Source organism: Carica papaya, chromosome 8 (genome assembly GCF_054855325.1).
Source record: "Carica papaya isolate Zhongbai chromosome 8, ASM5485532v1, whole genome shotgun sequence".
Classification (NCBI taxonomy): Eukaryota; Viridiplantae; Streptophyta; class Magnoliopsida; order Brassicales; family Caricaceae; genus Carica; species Carica papaya.
The window spans coordinates 18804761-18826233 of NC_142316.1; the positions used below are offsets into that span (position 1 = coordinate 18804761).

At 47.3% G+C, this 21473-nt stretch overlaps 22 non-coding genes and 29 pseudogenes across 22 annotated transcripts; all 51 read left to right on the forward strand.

Moving 5' to 3' along the window:
* Positions 1–426: 426 nt before the first annotated feature.
* On the forward strand, positions 427–545 carry LOC148248246 (5S ribosomal RNA). The gene has a single exon (XR_015814392.1). It is a non-coding gene; the product is annotated as a 5S ribosomal RNA (ribosomal RNA).
* Positions 546–1104: 559 nt separating this feature from the next.
* On the forward strand, positions 1105–1223 carry LOC148248247 (5S ribosomal RNA; annotated as a pseudogene).
* Positions 1224–1428: 205 nt separating this feature from the next.
* On the forward strand, positions 1429–1547 carry LOC148248248 (5S ribosomal RNA; annotated as a pseudogene).
* Positions 1548–1752: 205 nt separating this feature from the next.
* LOC148248249 (5S ribosomal RNA) lies at positions 1753–1871 on the forward strand (annotated as a pseudogene).
* Positions 1872–2076: 205 nt separating this feature from the next.
* LOC148248250 (5S ribosomal RNA) lies at positions 2077–2195 on the forward strand (annotated as a pseudogene).
* Positions 2196–2401: 206 nt separating this feature from the next.
* LOC148248251 (5S ribosomal RNA) lies at positions 2402–2520 on the forward strand. The gene has a single exon (XR_015814406.1). It is a non-coding gene; the product is annotated as a 5S ribosomal RNA (ribosomal RNA).
* A 561-nt stretch (positions 2521–3081) lies between these two features.
* LOC148248252 (5S ribosomal RNA) lies at positions 3082–3197 on the forward strand (annotated as a pseudogene).
* Positions 3198–3401: 204 nt separating this feature from the next.
* LOC148248253 (5S ribosomal RNA) lies at positions 3402–3520 on the forward strand (annotated as a pseudogene).
* A 209-nt stretch (positions 3521–3729) lies between these two features.
* LOC148248254 (5S ribosomal RNA) lies at positions 3730–3848 on the forward strand. The gene has a single exon (XR_015815601.1). It is a non-coding gene; the product is annotated as a 5S ribosomal RNA (ribosomal RNA).
* Positions 3849–4375: 527 nt separating this feature from the next.
* Positions 4376–4494, forward strand: LOC148248255 (5S ribosomal RNA). Its single transcript, XR_015815602.1, has one exon. It is a non-coding gene; the product is annotated as a 5S ribosomal RNA (ribosomal RNA).
* A 205-nt stretch (positions 4495–4699) lies between these two features.
* Positions 4700–4818, forward strand: LOC148248256 (5S ribosomal RNA; annotated as a pseudogene).
* A 203-nt stretch (positions 4819–5021) lies between these two features.
* LOC148248257 (5S ribosomal RNA) lies at positions 5022–5140 on the forward strand. The gene has a single exon (XR_015815603.1). It is a non-coding gene; the product is annotated as a 5S ribosomal RNA (ribosomal RNA).
* A 205-nt stretch (positions 5141–5345) lies between these two features.
* LOC148248258 (5S ribosomal RNA) lies at positions 5346–5464 on the forward strand (annotated as a pseudogene).
* Positions 5465–5667: 203 nt separating this feature from the next.
* LOC148248259 (5S ribosomal RNA) lies at positions 5668–5786 on the forward strand. Its single transcript, XR_015815604.1, has one exon. It is a non-coding gene; the product is annotated as a 5S ribosomal RNA (ribosomal RNA).
* A 527-nt stretch (positions 5787–6313) lies between these two features.
* Positions 6314–6432, forward strand: LOC148248260 (5S ribosomal RNA). The gene has a single exon (XR_015815605.1). It is a non-coding gene; the product is annotated as a 5S ribosomal RNA (ribosomal RNA).
* Positions 6433–6637: 205 nt separating this feature from the next.
* LOC148248261 (5S ribosomal RNA) lies at positions 6638–6756 on the forward strand (annotated as a pseudogene).
* Positions 6757–6959: 203 nt separating this feature from the next.
* LOC148248262 (5S ribosomal RNA) lies at positions 6960–7078 on the forward strand. The gene has a single exon (XR_015815606.1). It is a non-coding gene; the product is annotated as a 5S ribosomal RNA (ribosomal RNA).
* A 527-nt stretch (positions 7079–7605) lies between these two features.
* LOC148248263 (5S ribosomal RNA) lies at positions 7606–7724 on the forward strand. The gene has a single exon (XR_015815607.1). It is a non-coding gene; the product is annotated as a 5S ribosomal RNA (ribosomal RNA).
* A 205-nt stretch (positions 7725–7929) lies between these two features.
* Positions 7930–8048, forward strand: LOC148248264 (5S ribosomal RNA; annotated as a pseudogene).
* Positions 8049–8251: 203 nt separating this feature from the next.
* Positions 8252–8370, forward strand: LOC148248265 (5S ribosomal RNA). Its single transcript, XR_015815868.1, has one exon. It is a non-coding gene; the product is annotated as a 5S ribosomal RNA (ribosomal RNA).
* Positions 8371–8897: 527 nt separating this feature from the next.
* On the forward strand, positions 8898–9016 carry LOC148248266 (5S ribosomal RNA). Its single transcript, XR_015815870.1, has one exon. It is a non-coding gene; the product is annotated as a 5S ribosomal RNA (ribosomal RNA).
* Positions 9017–9543: 527 nt separating this feature from the next.
* LOC148248267 (5S ribosomal RNA) lies at positions 9544–9662 on the forward strand. The gene has a single exon (XR_015815608.1). It is a non-coding gene; the product is annotated as a 5S ribosomal RNA (ribosomal RNA).
* Positions 9663–9867: 205 nt separating this feature from the next.
* Positions 9868–9986, forward strand: LOC148248268 (5S ribosomal RNA; annotated as a pseudogene).
* A 203-nt stretch (positions 9987–10189) lies between these two features.
* LOC148248269 (5S ribosomal RNA) lies at positions 10190–10308 on the forward strand. Its single transcript, XR_015815702.1, has one exon. It is a non-coding gene; the product is annotated as a 5S ribosomal RNA (ribosomal RNA).
* A 527-nt stretch (positions 10309–10835) lies between these two features.
* Positions 10836–10954, forward strand: LOC148248270 (5S ribosomal RNA). Its single transcript, XR_015815610.1, has one exon. It is a non-coding gene; the product is annotated as a 5S ribosomal RNA (ribosomal RNA).
* Positions 10955–11482: 528 nt separating this feature from the next.
* LOC148248271 (5S ribosomal RNA) lies at positions 11483–11601 on the forward strand. The gene has a single exon (XR_015815738.1). It is a non-coding gene; the product is annotated as a 5S ribosomal RNA (ribosomal RNA).
* A 205-nt stretch (positions 11602–11806) lies between these two features.
* Positions 11807–11925, forward strand: LOC148248272 (5S ribosomal RNA; annotated as a pseudogene).
* Positions 11926–12128: 203 nt separating this feature from the next.
* LOC148248273 (5S ribosomal RNA) lies at positions 12129–12247 on the forward strand. Its single transcript, XR_015815611.1, has one exon. It is a non-coding gene; the product is annotated as a 5S ribosomal RNA (ribosomal RNA).
* A 205-nt stretch (positions 12248–12452) lies between these two features.
* LOC148248274 (5S ribosomal RNA) lies at positions 12453–12571 on the forward strand (annotated as a pseudogene).
* A 202-nt stretch (positions 12572–12773) lies between these two features.
* On the forward strand, positions 12774–12892 carry LOC148248275 (5S ribosomal RNA). Its single transcript, XR_015815612.1, has one exon. It is a non-coding gene; the product is annotated as a 5S ribosomal RNA (ribosomal RNA).
* A 205-nt stretch (positions 12893–13097) lies between these two features.
* Positions 13098–13216, forward strand: LOC148248276 (5S ribosomal RNA; annotated as a pseudogene).
* A 234-nt stretch (positions 13217–13450) lies between these two features.
* LOC148248277 (5S ribosomal RNA) lies at positions 13451–13569 on the forward strand (annotated as a pseudogene).
* A 208-nt stretch (positions 13570–13777) lies between these two features.
* Positions 13778–13896, forward strand: LOC148248278 (5S ribosomal RNA). The gene has a single exon (XR_015815128.1). It is a non-coding gene; the product is annotated as a 5S ribosomal RNA (ribosomal RNA).
* Positions 13897–14459: 563 nt separating this feature from the next.
* LOC148248279 (5S ribosomal RNA) lies at positions 14460–14578 on the forward strand (annotated as a pseudogene).
* A 134-nt stretch (positions 14579–14712) lies between these two features.
* Positions 14713–14831, forward strand: LOC148248280 (5S ribosomal RNA; annotated as a pseudogene).
* A 205-nt stretch (positions 14832–15036) lies between these two features.
* LOC148248281 (5S ribosomal RNA) lies at positions 15037–15155 on the forward strand (annotated as a pseudogene).
* A 548-nt stretch (positions 15156–15703) lies between these two features.
* On the forward strand, positions 15704–15822 carry LOC148248282 (5S ribosomal RNA; annotated as a pseudogene).
* A 204-nt stretch (positions 15823–16026) lies between these two features.
* LOC148248283 (5S ribosomal RNA) lies at positions 16027–16145 on the forward strand (annotated as a pseudogene).
* Positions 16146–16354: 209 nt separating this feature from the next.
* LOC148248284 (5S ribosomal RNA) lies at positions 16355–16473 on the forward strand (annotated as a pseudogene).
* Positions 16474–17036: 563 nt separating this feature from the next.
* On the forward strand, positions 17037–17155 carry LOC148248285 (5S ribosomal RNA). The gene has a single exon (XR_015814393.1). It is a non-coding gene; the product is annotated as a 5S ribosomal RNA (ribosomal RNA).
* A 559-nt stretch (positions 17156–17714) lies between these two features.
* On the forward strand, positions 17715–17833 carry LOC148248286 (5S ribosomal RNA; annotated as a pseudogene).
* Positions 17834–18038: 205 nt separating this feature from the next.
* Positions 18039–18157, forward strand: LOC148248287 (5S ribosomal RNA; annotated as a pseudogene).
* Positions 18158–18362: 205 nt separating this feature from the next.
* Positions 18363–18481, forward strand: LOC148248288 (5S ribosomal RNA; annotated as a pseudogene).
* A 205-nt stretch (positions 18482–18686) lies between these two features.
* On the forward strand, positions 18687–18805 carry LOC148248289 (5S ribosomal RNA; annotated as a pseudogene).
* Positions 18806–19011: 206 nt separating this feature from the next.
* LOC148248290 (5S ribosomal RNA) lies at positions 19012–19130 on the forward strand. Its single transcript, XR_015814407.1, has one exon. It is a non-coding gene; the product is annotated as a 5S ribosomal RNA (ribosomal RNA).
* A 561-nt stretch (positions 19131–19691) lies between these two features.
* LOC148248291 (5S ribosomal RNA) lies at positions 19692–19807 on the forward strand (annotated as a pseudogene).
* Positions 19808–20010: 203 nt separating this feature from the next.
* On the forward strand, positions 20011–20129 carry LOC148248292 (5S ribosomal RNA; annotated as a pseudogene).
* A 209-nt stretch (positions 20130–20338) lies between these two features.
* On the forward strand, positions 20339–20457 carry LOC148248293 (5S ribosomal RNA). Its single transcript, XR_015814465.1, has one exon. It is a non-coding gene; the product is annotated as a 5S ribosomal RNA (ribosomal RNA).
* Positions 20458–20662: 205 nt separating this feature from the next.
* Positions 20663–20781, forward strand: LOC148248294 (5S ribosomal RNA; annotated as a pseudogene).
* Positions 20782–20984: 203 nt separating this feature from the next.
* Positions 20985–21103, forward strand: LOC148248295 (5S ribosomal RNA). The gene has a single exon (XR_015815416.1). It is a non-coding gene; the product is annotated as a 5S ribosomal RNA (ribosomal RNA).
* Positions 21104–21308: 205 nt separating this feature from the next.
* On the forward strand, positions 21309–21427 carry LOC148248296 (5S ribosomal RNA; annotated as a pseudogene).
* Positions 21428–21473: the final 46 nt, after the last annotated feature.

A 21473-nucleotide genomic window follows, 5' to 3' on the forward strand; every position in this document is an offset into this window, starting at 1 on the left:
CAAGGAAACAAATGACGGGAGGGGGGATGGAGGTAGAAAAAGTATATGTATTTGCAGCGCAGAATGAAACATGAGCAATCATACCAGCACCAACGCAACGGATTCTATCAGAACTCCGCAAGTTAAAGGTTCTTGGGCGAGAGTAGCACTAGGATGGGTGACTTCCTATGAAGTCCTTATATTTTACCCATTTTCTTAGGAAGTCCTCGTGTTGCACCCATTTTTTTGCAGATGATTCTTTCGACGATACGCGCGACTTGAATTATGGTCCTCAGGTTTATTCGCAAATGTGAGTCACGACACCGTAGAATTTTACTTGATATTAGAACGAGAACGGGAGGTGCAGTGCGCACGCACAAGGAAACAAATGACGGGAGAGGGGAAGAAAGGGGAATGATTTTATGTATTTGCAGCGCAAAATTAAAAATGTGCGATCATACCAGCATTAATGCACTGGATCCCATCAGAACTCCGCAGTTAAGTGTGCTTGGGCGAGAGTAGTACTCGGATGGGTGACCTCCTGGGAAGTCCTCGTGTCGCACAAATTTTTTTTTAGACGGGTCGTTCGACGTTACGCGCGACTGGAACTAGGGTCCGCTGGTTTATACGCAAATGTGAGTCAAGAAGCAGGGGCATTTTAATCGATATTAGAACGAGAAGGAGAGGTGCAGAGTGAACGCACAAGGAAACAATTGATGGGAGGGGAAGGGAAGGTGAAGGAGTGTATGTATTTTGAGCACGAAATGAAACAGGTGCGATCATACCAGCACTAATGCAACGGATTCTATCAGAACTCCGTAGGTAAGGGTGTTTGGGCGAAAGTAGTACTTGCAAGGGTTACCTCCTGCGAAGTCCTTATATTTCACCCATTTTCTTGTGAAGTCCTCGTGTTGCACACATTTTTTTACAGATGATTCTTTCGACGTTATGCGCGACTTGAATTATGGTCCTCAGGTTTATTCGCAAATGTGAGTCACGGCGCTGTAGCATTTTACTTGATATTAGAACGATAACGGGAGGTGCAGTGCGCACGCACAAGGAAACAAATGACGGGAGGGGGAAGAAAGGGGAATGAGTTTATGTATTTGCAGCGCGAAATTAAACAGGTGCGATCATACCAGCATTAATGCACCGAATCCCATCAGAACTCCGCAGTGAAGTGTGCTTGGGCGAGATTAGTACTCGGATGGGTGACCTCCTCGGAAGTCCTCGTGTCGCACTAATTTTTTTTCAAACGGGTCGTTCGATGTTACGCGCGTATGGAATTAGGGTCCGCTGGTTTATACGCAAATGTGAGTCAATAAGCAGGGGCATTTTAATGGATATTAGAACGAGAATGAGAGGTGAAGTGTTAACGCACAAGGAAACAAATGGCGGGAGTGGGAAGAAATGAGAAGGAGTGTATGTATTTGCAGCGCGAAATTAAACAGGTGCGATCATACCAGCACTAAAGCCTCGGATCCCATCAGAACTCCGCAGTTAGGAGTGCTTGGGCGAGAGTAGTACAATAATGGGTGACCACTTGGGAAGCCCTCGTGTTGCACCTATTTTTTTTCGGATGGGTTGTTCGACGTTACGCGCGAATGGAATTATAAACCGCTGGTTCATTTGCAAAGGTGAGTCACGGTGCCGGGGCATATTACTTGATATTAGAACGAGAAAGAGAGATGCAGAGTGCACGCACAAGGAAACAAATGACGGGAGGGGGAAGAAAGGAGAAGGAGTTTTTGTATTTGCAGCGCGAAATTAATCAGGTGTGATCATACCAGCACTAATACAACAGATCCCATCATAACTCCGCAGTTAAGTGTGCTTGGGGGAGAGTAGTACTCGGATGGGTGACCACTTGGGAAGTCCTCGTGTTGCACCCATTTTTTTACAGATGATTCTTTCGACGTTACGCGCGACTTGAATTATGGTCATCAGGTTTATTCGCAAATGTGAGTCACGACGCTGTAGCATTTTACTTGATATTAGAACGAGAACGGGAAGTGCAGTGCGCACGCACAAGGAAACAAATGACGGGAGGGGGAATAAAGGAGAAGGAGTTTATGTATTTGCAGCGCAAAATTGAACAAGTGCGATCATACCAGCACTAATGCACCGGATCCCATCAGAACTCCGCAGTGAAGTGTGCTTGGGCGAGATTAGTACTCGTATGTGTGACCTCCTGGGAAGTCCTCGTGTCACACAAATTTTTTTTTTCAGACGGAAAATTCGACGTTACGCGTGACTGGAACTAGGGTTCACTGGTTTATACGCAAATGTGAGTCAAGGAGCAGGGGCATTTTAATTGATATTAGAACGAAAATGAGAGGTGAAGTGTGAACGCACAAGGAAACAAATGACGGAAGGGGAAGATAGGAGAAGGAGTGTATGTATTTGCAGCGCGAAATTAAACTGGTGCGATCATACCAGCACTAAAGCTCCGGATCCCATCAGAACTTCGCAGTTAAGTGTGCTTGGGCGAGGGTAGTACTCGGATGGGTGACCACTTGGGAAGCCCTCGTGTTGCACCTATTTTTTTTCGGATGGGTTGTTCGACGTTACGCGAATGGAATTATAAACCACTGGTTCATTTGCAAAGGTGAGTCACGGTGCCGGGGCATATTACTTTATATTAGAACGAGAAAGAGAGATGCAGAGTGCACCCACAAGGAAACAAATGACGGGAGGGGGGATGGGCGGAGAAAGAGTGTATGTATTTGCAGTGTAGAATGAAACATGAGGGATCATACCAGCACTAATGCAACGGATTCTATCATAACTCCGTAGTTAAGGGTGCTTGGGCGAGAAAAGTACTCGGATGGGTGACCTCCTGCGAAGTCCTTATATTTCGCCCATTTTCTTGGGAGGTCCTCGTGTTGCACCCATCTTTTTGTAGATGATTCTTTCGACGTTACGCGCGACTTGATTTATGGTCTGCAGGTTTATTCGCAAATGTGAGTCACGGCGCCGTGGCATTTTACTTGATATTAGAACGAGTATGGGAGGTGCAGTGCGCACGCACAAGGAAATAAATGACGGGAGGAGGAAGAAAAGAGAAGGAGTGTATGTATTTGAAGCGCAAAATTAAACAAGTGGTATCATACCAGCACTAATGCACGGGATCCCATCAAAACTCTGTAGTTAAGCGTGCTTGGGCGAGAGTAGTACTCGGATGGGTGACCTCTTGGGAAGTCCTCGTATCGTAATAATTTTTTTTTAGATGGGTCGTTCGACGTTACGCGCTACTGGAACTATGGTCCGCTGGTTTATACGCAAATGTGAGTCAAGAATCAGGGGCATTTTAATCGATATTAGAACGAGAAGGAGAGGTGCAGTGTGAACGCACAAGGAAACAAATGATGGGAGGGGGGGAGGGAAGAAGGAGTGTATGTATTTTCAGCACAAAATTAAACAGGTGCGGTCACACCAGCACAAATGCACTGGATCCCATCAGAACTCCGCAGTTAAGTGTGCTTTGGCGAAAGCAGTACAATGATGGGTTACCTCCTGGGAAGTTCTCGTGTTGCACCCATTTTATTTTTTTCAGTTGTGTCGTTCGACCTTATGCGCGACCTTAATTATGGTCCGCAGATTTATTCGCAAATGTGAGTCATGGCGCCGTGGCATTTTACTTGATATTTGAGCGAGAACGAGAGGTGCAGTACGCACGCACAAGTAAACGAATGACGGGAGGGGGAATAAAGGAGAAGGCGTTTATGTATTTGCAGCGCGAAATTAAACGGGTGCGATCATACCAGCACTAATGCACCGGATCCCATCAGAACTCCGCAGTTAAGTGTGCTTGGGCGAGAGTAGTACTCGGATGGGTGACCTCCTGGGAAGTCCTCGTGTCGCACCAATTTTTTTTCAGACGGGTCGTTCGACGTTACGCGCAACTGGAACTAGGGTCCGCTGGTTTACACGCAAATGTGAGTCAAGAAGCAGGGGCATTTTAATCGATATTAGAACGAGAAGAAGAGGTGCAGTGTGAACGCACAAGGAAACAATTGACGGGAGGGGGAGGGAAGGAGAAGGAGTGTATGTATTTTCAGCACGAAATGAAACAGGTGCGATCATACCAGCACTAATGCAACGGATTCTATCAGAACTCCTTAGGTAAGGGTGCTTGGGCGAGGGTAGTACTAGCATGGGTTACCTCCTGCGAAGTCCTTATATTTCACCCATTTTCTTGTGAAGTCCTCGTGTTGCACCCATTTTTTTGAATTATAGTCCTCAGGTTTATTCGCAAATTTGAGTCACGGCACCATAGTATTTTACCTGATATTAGAACGAGCACGGGAGGTGCAGTGCGCACGCACAAGGAAACAAATGACGGGAGGGGGAAGAAAGGAGAAGGCGTTAATGTATTTGCAGCGCGAAATTAAACGGGTGCGATCATACCAGCACTAATGCACCGGATCCCATCAGAACTCCGCAGTTAAGTGTGCTTGGGCGAGAGTAGTACTCGGATGGGTGACCTCCTGGGAAGTCCTCGTGTCGCACCAATTTTTTTTCAGACGGGTCGTTCGACGTTACGCGCAACTGGAACTGGGGTCCGCTGGTTTACACGCAAATGTGAGTCAAGAAGCAAGGGCATTTTAATCGATATTAGAACGAGAAGGAGAGGTGCAGTGTGAACGCACAAGGAAACAATTGACGGGAGGGGGAGGGAAGGAGAAGGAGTGTATGTATTTTCAGCACGAAATGAAACAGGTGCGATCATACCAGCACTAATGCAACGGATTCTATCAGAACTCCGTAGGTAAGGGTGCTTGGGCGAGGGTAGTACTAGCATGGGTTACCTCCTGCGAAGTCCTTATATTTCACCCATTTTCTTGTGAAGTCCTCGTGTTGCACCTATTTTTTTGAATTATAGTCCTCAGGTTTATTCGCAAATTTGAGTCACGGCACCATAGTATTTTACCTGATATTAGAACGAGCACGGGAGGTGCAGTGCGCACGCACAAGGAAACAAATGACGGGAGGGAGACGAAAGGAGAAGGCGTTTATGTATTTGCAGCGCGAAATTAAACGGGTGCGATCATACCAGCACTAATGCACCGGATCCCATCAGAACTCCGCAGTTAAGTGTGCTTGGGCGAGAGTAGTACTCGGATGGGTGACCTCCTGGGAAGTCCTCGTGTCGCACCAATTTTTTTTCAGACGGGTCGTTCGACGTTACGCGCGACTGGAACTGGGGTCCGCTGGTTTACACGCAAATGTGAGTCAAGAAGCAGGGGCATTTTAATCGATATTAGAACGAGAAGGAGAGGTGCAGTGTGAACGCACAAGGAAACAATTGACGGGAGGGGGAGGGAAGGAGAAGGAGTGTATGTATTTTCAGCACGAAATTAAACAGGTGCGGTCACACCAGCACTAACGCACCGGATCCCATCAGATCTCCACAGTTAAGTTTGCTTTGGCGAAAGTAGTACAATGATGGGTTACCTCCTGGGAAGTTCTCGTGTTGCACCCATTTTCTTGTGAAGTCCTCGTGTTGCACCCATTTTTTTGAATTATAGTCCTCAGGTTTATTCGCAAATTTGAGTCACGGCACCATAGTATTTTACCTGATATTAGAACGAGCACGGGAGGTGCAGTGCGCACGCACAAGGAAACAAATGACGGGAGGGGGAAGAAAGGAGAAGGCGTTTATGTATTTGCAGCGCGAAATTAAACGGGTGCGATCATACCAGCACTAATGCACCGGATCCCATCAGAACTCCGCAGTTAAGTGTGCTTGGGCGAGAGTAGTACTCGGATGGGTGACCTCCTGGGAAGTCCTCGTGTCGCACCAATTTTTTTTCAGACGGGTCGTTCGACGTTACGCGCAACTGGAACTGGGGTCCGCTGGTTTACACGCAAATGTGAGTCAAGAAGCAGGGGCATTTTAATCGATATTAGAACGAGAAGGAGAGGTGCAGTGTGAACGCACAAGGAAACAATTGACGGGAGGGGGAGGGAAGGAGAAGGAGTGTATGTATTTTCAGCACGAAATGAAACAGGTGCGATCATACCAGCACTAATGCAACGGATTCTATCAGAACTCCTTAGGTAAGGGTGCTTGGGCGAGGGTAGTACTAGCATGGGTTACCTCCTGCGAAGTCCTTATATTTCACCCATTTTCTTGTGAAGTCCTCGTGTTGCACCCATTTTTTTGAATTATAGTCCTCAGGTTTATTCGCAAATTTGAGTCACGGCACCATAGTATTTTACCTGATATTAGAACGAGCACGGGAGGTGCAGTGCGCACGCACAAGGAAACAAATGACGGGAGGGGGAAGAAAGGAGAAGGCGTTTATGTATTTGCAGCGCGAAATTAAACGGGTGCGATCATACCAGCACTAATGCACCGGATCCCATCAGAACTCCGCAGTTAAGTGTGCTTGGGCGAGAGTAGTACTCGGATGGGTGACCTCCTGGGAAGTCCTCGTGTCGCACCAATTTTTTTTCAGACGGGTCGTTCGACGTTACGCGCAACTGGAACTGGGGTCCGCTGGTTTACACGCAAATGTGAGTCAAGAAGCAGGGGCATTTTAATCGATATTAGAACGAGAAGGAGAGGTGCAGTGTGAACGCACAAGGAAACAATTGACGGGAGGGGGAGGGAAGGAGAAGGAGTGTATGTATTTTCAGCACGAAATGAAACAGGTGCGATCATACCAGCACTAATGCAACGGATTCTATCAGAACTCCGTAGGTAAGGGTGCTTGGGCGAGGGTAGTACTAGCATGGGTTACCTCCTGCGAAGTCCTTATATTTCACCCATTTTCTTGTGAAGTCCTCGTGTTGCACCTATTTTTTTGAATTATAGTCCTCAGGTTTATTCGCAAATTTGAGTCACGGCACCATAGTATTTTACCTGATATTAGAACGAGCACGGGAGGTGCAGTGCGCACGCACAAGGAAACAAATGACGGGAGGGAGACGAAAGGAGAAGGCGTTTATGTATTTGCAGCGCGAAATTAAACGGGTGCGATCATACCAGCACTAATGCACCGGATCCCATCAGAACTCCGCAGTTAAGTGTGCTTGGGCGAGAGTAGTACTCGGATGGGTGACCTCCTGGGAAGTCCTCGTGTCGCACCAATTTTTTTTCAGACGGGTCGTTCGACGTTACGCGCGACTGGAACTGGGGTCCGCTGGTTTACACGCAAATGTGAGTCAAGAAGCAGGGGCATTTTAATCGATATTAGAACGAGAAGGAGAGGTGCAGTGTGAACGCACAAGGAAACAATTGACGGGAGGGGGAGGGAAGGAGAAGGAGTGTATGTATTTTCAGCACGAAATGAAACAAGTGCGATCATACCAGCACTAATGCAACGGATTCTATCAGAACTCCGTAGGTAAGGGTGCTTGGGCGAGGGTAGTACTAGCATGGGTTACCTCCTGCGAAGTCCTTATATTTCACCCATTTTCTTGTGAAGTCCTCGTGTTGCACCCATTTTTTTGAATTATAGTCCTCAGGTTTATTCGCAAATTTGAGTCACGGCACCATAGTATTTTACCTGATATTAGAACGAGCACGGGAGGTGCAGTGCGCACGCACAAGGAAACAAATGACGGGAGGGGGAAGAAAGGAGAAGGCGTTTATGTATTTGCAGCGCAAAATTAAACGGGTGCGATCATACCAGCACTAATGCACCGGATCCCATCAGAACTCCGCAGTTAAGTGTGCTTGGGCGAGAGTAGTACTCGGATGGGTGACCTCCTGGGAAGTCCTCGTGTCGCACCAATTTTTTTTCAGACGGGTCGTTCGACGTTACGCGCAACTGGAACTGGGGTCCGCTGGTTTACACGCAAATGTGAGTCAAGAAGCAGGGGCATTTTAATCGATATTAGAACGAGAAGGAGAGGTGCAGTGTGAACGCACAAGGAAACAATTGACGGGAGGGGGAGGGAAGGAGAAGGAGTGTATGTATTTTCAGCACGAAATGAAACAGGTGCGATCATACCAGCACTAATGCAACGGATTCTATCAGAACTCCGTAGGTAAGGGTGCTTGGGCGAGGGTAGTACTAGCATGGGTTACCTCCTGCGAAGTCCTTATATTTCACCCATTTTCTTGTGAAGTCCTCGTGTTGCACCCATTTTTTTGAATTATAGTCCTCAGGTTTATTCGCAAATTTGAGTCACGGCACCATAGTATTTTACCTGATATTAGAACGAGCACGGGAGGTGCAGTGCGCACGCACAAGGAAACAAATGACGGGAGGGGGAAGAAAGGAGAAGGCGTTTATCTATTTGCAGCGCAAAATTAAACGGGTGCGATCATACCAGCACTAATTCACCGGATCCCATCAGAACTCCGCAGTTAAGTGTGCTTGGGCGAGAGTAGTACTCGGATGGGTGACCTCCTGGGAAGTCCTCGTGTCGCACCAATTTTTTTTCAGACGGGTCGTTCGACGTTACGCGCGACTGGAACTGGGGTCCGCTGGTTTACACGCAAATGTGAGTCAAGAAGCAGGGGCATTTTAATCGATATTAGAACGAGAAGGAGAGGTGCAGTGTGAACGCACAAGGAAACAATTGACGGGAGGGGGAGGGAAGGAGAAGGAGTGTATGTATTTTCAGCACGAAATGAAACAGGTGCGATCATACCAGCATTAATGCAACGGATTCTATCAGAACTCCGTAGGTAAGGGTGCTTGGGCGAGGGTAGTACTAGCATGGGTTACCTCCTGCGAAGTCCTTATATTTCACCCATTTTCTTGTGAAGTCCTCGTGTTGCACCCATTTTTTTGAATTATAGTCCTCAGGTTTATTCGCAAATTTGAGTCACGGCACCATAGTATTTTACCTGATATTAGAACGAGCACGGGAGGTGCAGTGCGCACGCACAAGGAAACAAATGACGGGAGGGGGAAGAAAGGAGAAGGCGTTTATCTATTTGCAGCGCAAAATTAAACGGGTGCGATCATACCAGCACTAATTCACCGGATCCCATCAGAACTCCGCAGTTAAGTGTGCTTGGGCGAGAGTAGTACTCGGATGGGTGACCTCCTGGGAAGTCCTCGTGTCGCACCAATTTTTTTTCAGACGGGTCGTTCGACGTTACGCGCGACTGGAACTGGGGTCCGCTGGTTTACACGCAAATGTGAGTCAAGAAGCAGGGGCATTTTAATCGATATTAGAACGAGAAGGAGAGGTGCAGTGTGAACGCACAAGGAAACAATTGACGGGAGGGGGAGGGAAGGAGAAGGAGTGTATGTATTTTCAGCACGAAATGAAACAGGTGCGATCATACCAGCATTAATGCAACGGATTCTATCAGAACTCCGTAGGTAAGGGTGCTTGGGCGAGGGTAGTACTAGCATGGGTTACCTCCTGCGAAGTCCTTATATTTCACCCATTTTCTTGTGAAGTCCTCGTGTTGCACCCATTTTTTTGAATTATAGTCCTCAGGTTTATTCGCAAATTTGAGTCACGGCACCATAGTATTTTACCTGATATTAGAACGAGCACGGGAGGTGCAGTGCGCACGCACAAGGAAACAAATGACGGGAGGAGGAAGAAAGGAGAAGGCGTTTATGTATTTGCAGCGCGAAATTAAACGGGTGCGATCATACCAGCACTAATGCACCGGATCCCATCAGAACTCCGCAGTTAAGTGTGCTTGGGCGAGAGTAGTACTCGGATGGGTGACCTCCTGGGAAGTCCTCGTGTCGCACCAATTTTTTTTCAGACGGGTCGTTCGACGTTACGCGCGACTGGAACTGGGGTCCGCTGGTTTACACGCAAATGTGAGTCAAGAAGCAGGGGCATTTTAATCGATATTAGAACGAGAATGAGAGGTGCAGTGTGAACGCACAAGGAAACAATTGACGGGAGGGGGAGGGAAGGAGAAGGAGTGTATGTATTTTCAGCACGAAATGAAACAGGTGCGATCATACCAGCACTAATGCAACGGATTCTATCAGAACTCCGTAGGTAAGGGTGCTTGGGCGAGGGTAGTACTAGCATGGGTTACCTCCTGCGAAGTCCTTATATTTCACCCATTTTCTTGTGAAGTCCTCGTGTTGCACCCATTTTTTTGAATTATAGTCCTCAGGTTTTTTCGCAAATTTGAGTCACGGCACCATAGTATTTTACCTGATATTAGAACGAGCACGGGAGGTGCAGTGCGCACGCACAAGGAAACAAATGACGGGAGGGGGAGGAAAGGAGAAGGCGTTTATGTATTTGGAGCGCGAAATTAAACGGGTGCGATCATACCAGCACTAATGCACCGGATCCCATCAGAACTCCGCAGTTAAGTGTGCTTGGGCGAGATTAGTACTCGGATGGGTGACCTCCTGGGAAGTCCTCGTGTCGCACCAATTTTTTTTCAGACGGGTCGTTCGACGTTACGCGCGACTGGAACTGGGGTCCGCTGGTTTACACGCAAATGTGAGTCAAGAAGCAGGGGCATTTTAATCGATATTAGAACGAGAAGGAGAGGTGCAGTGTGAACGCACAAGGAAACAATTGACGGGAGGGGGAGGGAAGGAGAAGGAGTGTATGTATTTTCAGCACGAAATGAAACAGGTGCGATCATACCAGCATTAATGCAACGGATTCTATCAGAACTCCGTAGGTAAGGGTGCTTGGGCGAGGGTAGTACTAGCATGGGTTACCTCCTGCGAAGTCCTTATATTTCACCCATTTTCTTGTGAAGTCCTCGTGTTGCACCCATTTTTTTGAATTATAGTCCTCAGGTTTATTCGCAAATTTGAGTCACGGCACCATAGTATTTTACCTGATATTAGAACGAGCACGGGAGGTGCAGTGCGCACGCACAAGGAAACAAATGACGGGAGGGGGAAGAAAGGAGAAGGCGTTTATGTATTTGCAGCGCAAAATTAAATGGGTGCGATCATACCAGCACTAATGCACCGGATCCCATCAGAACTCCGCAGTTAAGTGTGCTTGGGCGAGAGTAGTACTCGGATGGGTGACCTCCTGGGAAGTCCTCGTGTCGCACCAATTTTTTTTTCAGACGGGTCGTTCGACGTTACGCGCGACTGGAACTGGGGTCCGCTGGTTTACACGCAAATGTGAGTCAAGAAGCAGGGGCATTTTAATCGATATTAGAACGAGAAGGAGAGGTGCAGTGTGAACGCACAAGGAAACAATTGACGGGAGGGGGAGGGAAGGAGAAGGAGTGTATGTATTTTCAGCAAGAAATGAAACAGGTGCGATCATACCAGCACTAATGCAATGGATTCTATCAGAACTCCGTAGGTAAGGGTGCTTGGGCGAGGGTAGTACTAGCATGGGTTACCTCCTGCGAAGTCCTTATATTTCACCCATTTTCTTGTGAAGTCCTCGTGTTGCACCCATTTTTTTGAATTATAGTCCTCAGGTTTATTCGCAAATTTGAGTCACGGCACCATAGTATTTTACCTGATATTAGAACGAGCACGGGAGGTGCAGTGCGCACGCACAAGGAAACAAATGACGGGAGGAGGAAGAAAGGAGAAGGCGTTTATGTATTTGCAGCGCGAAATTAAACGGGTGCGATCATACCAGCACTAATGCACCGGATCCCATTAGAACTCCGCAGTTAAGTGTGCTTGGGCGAGAGTAGTACTCGGATGGGTGACCTCCTGGGAAGTCCTCGTGTCGCACCAATTTTTTTTCAGACGGGTCGTTCGACGTTACGTGCGACTGGAACTGGGGTCCGCTGGTTTACACGCAAATGTGAGTCAAGAAGCAGGGGCATTTTAATCGATATTAGAACGAGAATGAGAGGTGCAGTGTGAACGCACAAGGAAACAATTGACGGGAGGGGGAGGGAAGGAGAAGGAGTGTATGTATTTTCAGCACGAAATGAAACAGGTGCGATCATACCAGCACTAATGCAACGGATTCTATCAGAACTCCGTAGGTAAGGGTGCTTGGGCGAGGGTAGTACTAGCATGGGTTACCTCCTGCGAAGTCCTTATATTTCACCCATTTTCTTGTGAAGTCCTCGTGTTGCACCCATTTTTTTGAATTATAGTCCTCAGGTTTATTCGCAAATTTGAGTCACGGCACCATAGTATTTTACCTGATATTAGAACGAGCACGGGAGGTGCAGTGCGCACGCACAAGGAAACAAATGACGGGAGGGGGAGGAAAGGAGAAGGCGTTTATGTATTTGGAGCGCGAAATTAAACGGGTGCGATCATACCAGCACTAATGCACCGGATCCCATCAGAACTCCGCAGTTAAGTGTGCTTGGGCGAGAGTAGTACTCGGATGGGTGACCTCCTGGGAAGTCCTCGTGTCGCACCAATTTTTTTTCAGACGGGTCGTTCGACGTTACGCGCGACTGGAACTGGGGTCCGCTGGTTTACACGCAAATGTGAGTCAAGAAGCAGGGGCATTTTAATCGATATTAGAACGAGAAGGAGAGGTGCAGTGTGAACGCACAAGGAAACAATTGACGGGAGGGGGAGGGAAGGAGAAGGAGTGTATGTATTTTCAGCAAGAAATGAAACAGGTGCGATCATACCAGCACTAATGCAACGGATTCTATCAGAACTCCGTAGGTAAGGGTGCTTGGGCGAGGGTAGTACTAGCATGGGTTACCTCCTGCGAAGTCCTTATATTTCACCATTTTCTTGTGAAGTCCTCGTGTTTCACCCATTTTTTTGAATTATAGTCCTCAGGTTTATTCGCAAATTTGAGTCACGGCACCATAGTATTTTACCTGATATTAGAACGAGCACGGGAGGTGCAGTGCGCACGCACAAGGAAACAAATGACGGGAGGGAGAAGAAAGGAGAAGGCATTTATGTATTTGCAGCGCGAAATTAAACGGGTGCGATCATACCAGCACTAATGCACCGGATCCCATCAGAACTCCGCAGTTAAGTGTGCTTGGGCGAGAGTAGTACTCGGATGGGTGACCTCCTGGGAAGTCCTCGTGTCGCACCAATTATTTTTCAGACGGGTCGTTCGACGTTACGCGCGACTGGAACTGGGGTCCGCTGGTTTACACGCAAATGTGAGTCAAGAAGCAGGGGCATTTTAATCGATATTAGAACGAGAAGGAGAGGTGCAGTGTGAACGCACAAGGAAACAATTGACGGGAGGGGGAGGGAAGGAGAATGAGTGTATGTATTTTCAGCACGAAATGAAACAGGTGCGATCATACCAGCACTAATGCAACGGATTCTATCAGAACTCCGTAGGTAAGGGTGCTTGGGCGAGGGTAGTACTAGCATGGGTTACCTCCTGCGAAGTCCTTATATTTCACCCATTTTCTTGTGAAGTCCTCGTGTTGCACCCATTTTTTTGCAGATGATTTTTTCGACGTTACGCGCGATTTTAATTATGGTCCTCAGGTTTATTCGCAAATGTGAGTCACGGCGCCGTGGCATTTTAGTTGATATTAGAACGAGAGCGGGAGGTGCAGTGCGCACGTAAAAGGAAACAAATGGCGGGAGGGGGAAGAAAGGGGAATAGTGTATGTATTTGCAGTGCGAAATTAAACAGGTGCGATCATACCAGCACAAATGCACCGGATCCCATCAGAACTCCGCTGTCAAGTGTGCTTTGGCAAAAGTAGTACAATTATGGGTTACATCGTGGGAAGTTCTCGTGTTGCATCCATTTTCTTTTTTTCAGATGTGCCATTCGACGTTACGCGCGACTTTAATTATGGTCCGCAGATTTATTAGCAAATGTGAGTCACTTGTTGTGGCATTTTATTTTATATTTGAACGAGAACGAGAGGTGCAGTGTGCACGCACAAAGAAACAAATGACGGGAGGGAGAAGAAAGGTGAAGGAGTTTATGTATTTGCAGCGCAAAATTAAACATGTGCGATCATACCAGCACTAATGCACCGGATCCCATCAGAACTCCGCAGTTAAGTGTGCTTGGGCAAGAGTAGTACTCGGATGGGTGACCTCTTGGGAAGTCCTCGTGTCGCACTAATTTTTTTTTTCAGACGGGTCGTTCGACGTTACGCGCGACTGGAACTAGGGTCCGCTGGTTTATACGCAAATGTGAGTCAAGAAGCAGGGGCATTTTAATCGATATTAGAACGAGAAGGAGAGATGCAGAGTGCACGCACAAGGAAACAAATGACGGGAGGGGGGATGGAGGGAGAAAAAGTGTATGTATTTGCAGCGCAGAATGAAACATGAGCGATCATACCAGCACCAATGCAACGGATTCTATCAGAACTCCGCAAGTTAAGGGTGCTTGGGCGAGAGTAGCACTAGGATGGGTGACCTCATGCGAAGTCCTTATATTTCACCAATTTTCTTAGGAAGTCCTCGTGTTCCACCCATTTTTTTGCAGATGATTCTTTCGACGATACGCGCGACTTGAATTATGGTCATCAGGTTTATTCGCAAATGTGAGTCACGACACCGTAGCATTTTACTTTATATTAGAAGGAGCACGGGAGGGGCAGTGCGCACGCACAAGGAAACAAATGACGGGAGGGGGAAGAAAGGAGAAGGAGTTTATGTATTTGCAGCGCGGAATTAAACGTGTGCGATCATACCAGCACTAATGCACCGGATTCCGTCAGAACTCCGCAGTTAAGTGTGCTTTGGCGAGAGTAGTACTCGGATTGGTGACCTCCTGGGAAGTCCTAGTGTCGCACCAATTTTTTTTCAGACGGGTCGTTCGACGTTACGCGCGACTGGAACTCGGGTCCGCTGGTTTATACGCAAATGTGAGTCAAGAAGCAGGGGCATTTTAATCCATATTAGAACGAGAAGGAGAGGTGCAAAATTAAACGGGTGCGATCATACCAGCACTATTGCACCGGATCTCATCAGAACTCTGCAGTTAAGTGTGCTTGGGCGAGATTAGTACTCGGATGCGTGACCTCCTGGGAAGTCCTCGTGTCGCACCAATTTTTTTTCAGACGGGTCGTTCGACGTTACGCGCGTCTGGAACTAGGGTCCGCTGGTTTATACGCAAATGTGAGTCAATAAGCAGGGCCATTTTAATCGATATTAGAACGAGAATAAGAGGTGAAGTGTTAACGCACAAGGATACAAATGACGGGAGGGGGAAGAAAGGAGAAGGAGTATATATATTTGCAGCGTGAAATTAAACAGGTGCTATCATACCAGCACTAAAGCCCCGGATCCCATCAAAACTCCGCAGTTAAGTGTGCTTGGGCGAGAGTAGTACTCGGATGGGTGACCACTTGGGAAGCCCTCGTGTTGTACTAATTTTTTTTCGGATTGGTTGTTCGACGTTATGCGCGAATGGAATTATAAACCGCTGGTTCATTTGCAAAGGTGAGTCACGGTGCCGGGGCATATTACTTGATATTAGAATGAGAAAGAGAGATGCAGAGTGCACGCACAAGGAAACAAATGACGGGAGGAGAAAGAGTGTATGTATTTGCAGTGCGGAATGAAACATGAGGGATCATACCAGCACTAATGCAACGGATTCTATCAGAACTCCGCAGTTAAGGGTGCTTGGGTGAGAAAAGAACTCGGATGGGTGACCTCCTGCGAAGTCCTTCTATTTCGCCCATTTTCTTGGGAGGTCCTCGTGTTGCACCCATCTTTTTGCAGATGATTCTTTCGACGTTACGCGCGACTTGATTTATGGTCCGCAGGTTTATTCGCAAATGTGAGTCACGACGCCGTGGCATTTTACTTGATATTAGAACGAGTACGGGAGGTGCAGTGCGCACGCACAAGGAAACAAATGTTGGGAGGAGGAAGAAAAGAGAAGGAGTGTATGTATTTGAAGCGCAAAATTAAACAAGTGGCATCATACCAGCACTAATGCACTGGATCCCATCAGAACTCTGCAGTTAAGTGTGCTTGAGCGAGTGTAGTACTCGGATGGGTGACCTCTTCGGAAGTCCTCGTATCTCAATAATTTTTTTTCAGATGGGTCGTTCGACGTTACGCGCGACTGGAACTATGGTCCGCTGGTTTATACGCAAATGTGAGTCAAGAATCAGGGGCATTTTAATCGATATTAGAACGAGAAGGAGAGGTGCAGTGTGAACGCACAAGGAAACAAATGATGGGAGGGGGGGAGGGAAGAAGGAGTGTATGTATTTTCAGCACAAAATTAAACAGGTGCGGTCACACCAGCACAAATGCACCGGATCCCATCAGAACTCCGCAGTTAAGTGTGCTTTGGCGAAAGCAGTACAATGATGGGTTACCTCCTGGGAAGTTCTCGTGTTGCACCCATTTTCTTTTTTTCAGTTGTGCCGTTCGACCTTATGCGCGACCTTAATTATGGTCCGCAGATTTATTCGCAAATGTGAGTCACGGCGCCGTGGCATTTTACTTGATATTTGAGCGAGAACGAGAGGTGCAGTGCGCACGCACAAGTAAACGAATGACGGGAGGGGGAATAAAGGAGAAGGAGTTTATGTATTTGCAGCGCAAAATTAAACAGGTTCGATCATACCAGCACTAATGCACCGGATCCCATCAGAACTCCGCAGTTAAGTGTGCTTGGGCGAGAGTATTACTCGAATGGGTTACCTCTTGGGAAGTCCTCGTGTCGCACTAATTTTTTTTTCAGACGGGTCGTTCGACGTTACGCGCGACTGGAACAAGGGTCCACTAGTTTATACGCAAATGTGAGTCAAGAAGCAGGAGCATTTGAATCGATATTAGAACGAGAAAGAGAGATGCAGAGTGCACGCACAAGGAAACAAATGACGGGAGGGGGGATGGAGGTAGAAAAAGTATATGTATTTGCAGCGCAGAATGAAACATGAGCAATCATACCAGCACCAACGCAACGGATTCTATCAGAACTCCGCAAGTTAAAGGTTCTTGGGCGAGAGTAGCACTAGGATGGGTGACTTCCTATGAAGTCCTTATATTTTACCCATTTTCTTAGGAAGTCCTCGTGTTGCACCCATTTTTTTGCAGATGATTCTTTCGACGATACGCGCGACTTGAATTATGGTCCTCAGGTTTATTCGCAAATGTGAGTCACGACACCGTAGAATTTTACTTGATATTAGAACGAGAACGGGAGGTGCAGTGCGCACGCACAAGGAAACAAATGACGGGAGAGGGGAAGAAAGGGGAATGATTTTATGTATTTGCAGCGCAAAATTAAAAATGTGCGATCATACCAGCATTAATGCACTGGATCCCATCAGAACTCCGCAGTTAAGTGTGCTTGGGCGAGAGTAGTACTCGGATGGGTGACCTCCTGGGAAGTCCTCGTGTCGCACAAATTTTTTTTTAGACGGGTCGTTCGACGTTACGCGCGACTGGAACTAGGGTCCGCTGGTTTATACGCAAATGTGAGTCAAGAAGCAGGGGCATTTTAATCGATATTAGAACGAGAAGGAGAGGTGCAGAGTGAACGCACAAGGAAACAATTGATGGGAGGGGAAGGGAAGGTGAAGGAGTGTATGTATTTTGAGCACGAAATGAAACAGGTGCGATCATACCAGCACTAATGCAACGGATTCTATCAGAACTCCGTAGGTAAGGGTGTTTGGGCGAAAGTAGTACTTGCAAGGGTTACCTCCTGCGAAGTCCTTATATTTCACCCATTTTCTTGTGAAGTCCTCGTGTTGCCCACATTTTTTTACAGATGATTCTTTCGACGTTATGCGCGACTTGAATTATGGTCCTCAGGTTTATTCGCAAATGTGAGTCACGGCGCTGTAGCATTTTACTTGATATTAGAACGATAACGGGAGGTGCAGTGCGCACGCACAAGGAAACAAATGACGGGAGGGGGAAGAAAGGGGAATGAGTTTATGTATTTGCAGCGCGAAATTAAACAGGTGCGATCATACCAGCATTAATGCACCGAATCCCATCAGAACTCCGCAGTGAAGTGTGCTTGGGCGAGATTAGTACTCGGATGGGTGACCTCCTCGGAAGTCCTCGTGTCGCACTAATTTTTTTTCAAACGGGTCGTTCGATGTTACGCGCGTATGGAATTAGGGTCCGCTGGTTTATACGCAAATGTGAGTCAATAAGCAGGGGCATTTTAATGGATATTAGAACGAGAATGAGAGGTGAAGTGTTAACGCACAAGGAAACAAATGGCGGGAGTGGGAAGAAATGAGAAGGAGTGTATGTATTTGCAGCGCGAAATTAAACAGGTGCGATCATACCAGCACTAAAGCCTCGGATCCCATCAGAACTCCGCAGTTAGGAGTGCTTGGGCGAGAGTAGTACAATAATGGGTGACCACTTGGGAAGCCCTCGTGTTGCACCTATTTTTTTTCGGATGGGTTGTTCGACGTTACGCGCGAATGGAATTATAAACCGCTGGTTCATTTGCAAAGGTGAGTCACGGTGCCGGGGCATATTACTTGATATTAGAACGAGAAAGAGAGATGCAGAGTGCACGCACAAGGAAACAAATGACGGGAGGGGGAAGAAAGGAGAAGGAGTTTTTGTATTTGCAGCGCGAAATTAATCAGGTGTGATCATACCAGCACTAATACAACAGATCCCATCATAACTCCGCAGTTAAGTGTGCTTGGGGGAGAGTAGTACTCGGATGGGTGACCACTTGGGAAGTCCTCGTGTTGCACCCATTTTTTTACAGATGATTCTTTCGACGTTACGCGCGACTTGAATTATGGTCATCAGGTTTATTCGCAAATGTGAGTCACGACGCTGTAGCATTTTACTTGATATTAGAACGAGAACGGGAAGTGCAGTGCGCACGCACAAGGAAACAAATGACGGGAGGGGGAATAAAGGAGAAGGAGTTTATGTATTTGCAGCGCAAAATTGAACAAGTGCGATCATACCAGCACTAATGCACCGGATCCCATCAGAACTCCGCAGTGAAGTGTGCTTGGGCGAGATTAGTACTCGTATGTGTGACCTCCTGGGAAGTCCTCGTGTCACACAAATTTTTTTTTTCAGACGGAAAATTCGACGTTACGCGTGACTGGAACTAGGGTTCACTGGTTTATACGCAAATGTGAGTCAAGGAGCAGGGGCATTTTAATTGATATTAGAACGAAAATGAGAGGTGAAGTGTGAACGCACAAGGAAACAAATGACGGAAGGGGAAGATAGGAGAAGGAGTGTATGTATTTGCAGCGCGAAATTAAACTGGTGCGATCATACCAGCACTAAAGCTCCGGATCCCATCAGAACTTCGCAGTTAAGTGTGCTTGGGCGAGGGTAGTACTCGGATGGGTGACCACTTGGGAAGCCCTCGTGTTGCACCTATTTTTTTTCGGATGGGTTGTTCGACGTTACGCGAATGGAATTATAAACCACTGGTTCATTTGCAAAGGTGAGTCACGGTGCCGGGGCATATTACTTTATATTAGAACGAGAAAGAGAGATGCAGAGTGCACCCACAAGGAAACAAATGACGGGAGGGGGGATGGGCGGAGAAAGAGTGTATGTATTTGCAGTGTAGAATGAAACATGAGGGATCATACCAGCACTAATGCAACGGATTCTATCATAACTCCGTAGTTAAGGGTGCTTGGGCGAGAAAAGTACTCGGATGGGTGACCTCCTGCGAAGTCCTTATATTTCGCCCATTTTCTTGGGAGGTCCTCGTGTTGCACCCATCTTTTTGTAGATGATTCTTTCGACGTTACGCGCGACTTGATTTATGGTCTGCAGGTTTATTCGCAAATGTGAGTCACGGCGCCGTGGCATTTTACTTGATATTAGAACGAGTATGGGAGGTGCAGTGCGCACGCACAAGGAAATAAATGACGGGAGGAGGAAGAAAAGAGAAGGAGTGTATGTATTTGAAGCGCAAAATTAAACAAGTGGTATCATACCAGCACTAATGCACGGGATCCCATCAAAACTCTGTAGTTAAGCGTGCTTGGGCGAGAGTAGTACTCGGATGGGTGACCTCTTGGGAAGTCCTCGTATCGTAATAATTTTTTTTAGATGGGTCGTTCGACGTTACGCGCTACTGGAACTATGGTCCGCTGGTTTATACGCAAATGTGAGTCAAGAATCAGGGGCATTTTAATCGATATTAGAACGAGAAGGAGAGGTGCAGTGTGAACGCACAAGGAAACAAATGATGGGAGGGGGGGAGGGAAGAAGGAGTGTATGTATTTTCAGCACAAAATTAAACAGGTGCGGTCACACCAGCACAAATGCACTGGATCCCATCAGAACTCCGCAGTTAAGTGTGCTTTGGCGAAAGCAGTACAATGATGGGTTACCTCCTGGGAAGTTCTCGTGTTGCACCCATTTTCTTTTTTTCAGTTGTGTCGTTCGACCTTATGCGCGACCTTAATTATGGTCCGCAGATTTATTCGCAAATGTGAGTCATGGCGCCGTGGCATTTTACTTGATATTTGAGCGAGAACGAGAGGTGCAGTACGCACGCACAAGTAAACGAATGACGGGAGGGGGAATAAAGGAGAAGGCGTTTATGTATTTGCAGCGCGAAATTAAACGGGTGCGATCATACCAGCACTAATGCACCGGATCCCATCAGAACTCCGTAGTTAAGTGTGCTTGGGCGAGAGTAGTACTCGGATGGGTGACCTCCTTGGAAGTCCTCGTGTCGCACCAATTTTTTTTCAGACGGGTCGTTCGACGTTACGCGCGACTGGAACTGGGGTCCGCTGGTTTACACGCAAATGTGAGTCAAGAAGCAGGGGCATTTTAATCGATATTAGAACGAGAAGGAGAGGTGCAGTGTGAACGCACAAGGAAACAATTGACGGGAGGGGGAGGGAAGGAGAAGGAGTGTATGTATTTTCAGCACGAAATGAAACAGGTGCGATCATACCAGCACTAATGCAACGGATTCTATCAGAACTCCGTAGGTAAGGGTGCTTGGGCGAGGGTAGTACTAGCATGGGTTACCTCCTGCGAAGTCCTTATATTTCACCCATTTTCTTGTGAAGTCCTCGGGTTGCACCCATTTTTTTGAATTATAGTCCTCAGGTTTATTTGCAAATTTGAGTCACGGCACCATAGTATTTTACCTGATATTAGAACGAGCACGGGAGGTGCAGTGCGCACGCACAAGGAAACAAATGACGGGAGGGGGAAGAAAGGAGAAGGCGTTTATGTATTTGCAGCGCGAAATTAAACGGGTGCGATCATACCAGCACTAATGCACCGGATCCCATCAGAACTCCGCAGTTAAGTGTGCTTGGGCGAGAGTAGTACTCGGATCGGTGACCTCCTGGGAAGTCCTCGTGTCGCACCAATTTTTTTTCAGACGGGTCGTTCGACGTTACGCGCGACTGGAACTGGGGTCCGCTGGTTTACACGCAAATGTGAGTCAAGAAGCAGGGGCATTTTAATCGATATTAGAACGAGAAGGAGAGGTGCAGTGTGAACGCACAAGGAAACAATTGACGGGAGGGGGAGGGAAGGAGAAGGAGTGTATGTATTTTCAGCACGAAATTAAACATGTGCGGTCACACCAGCACTAACGCACCGGATCCCATCAGAACTCCACAGTTAAGTGTGCTTTGGCGAAAGTAGTACAATGATGGGTTACCTCCTGGGAAGTTCTCGTGTTGCACCCATTTTCTTGTGAAGTCCTCGTGTTGCACCCATTTTTTTGAATTATAG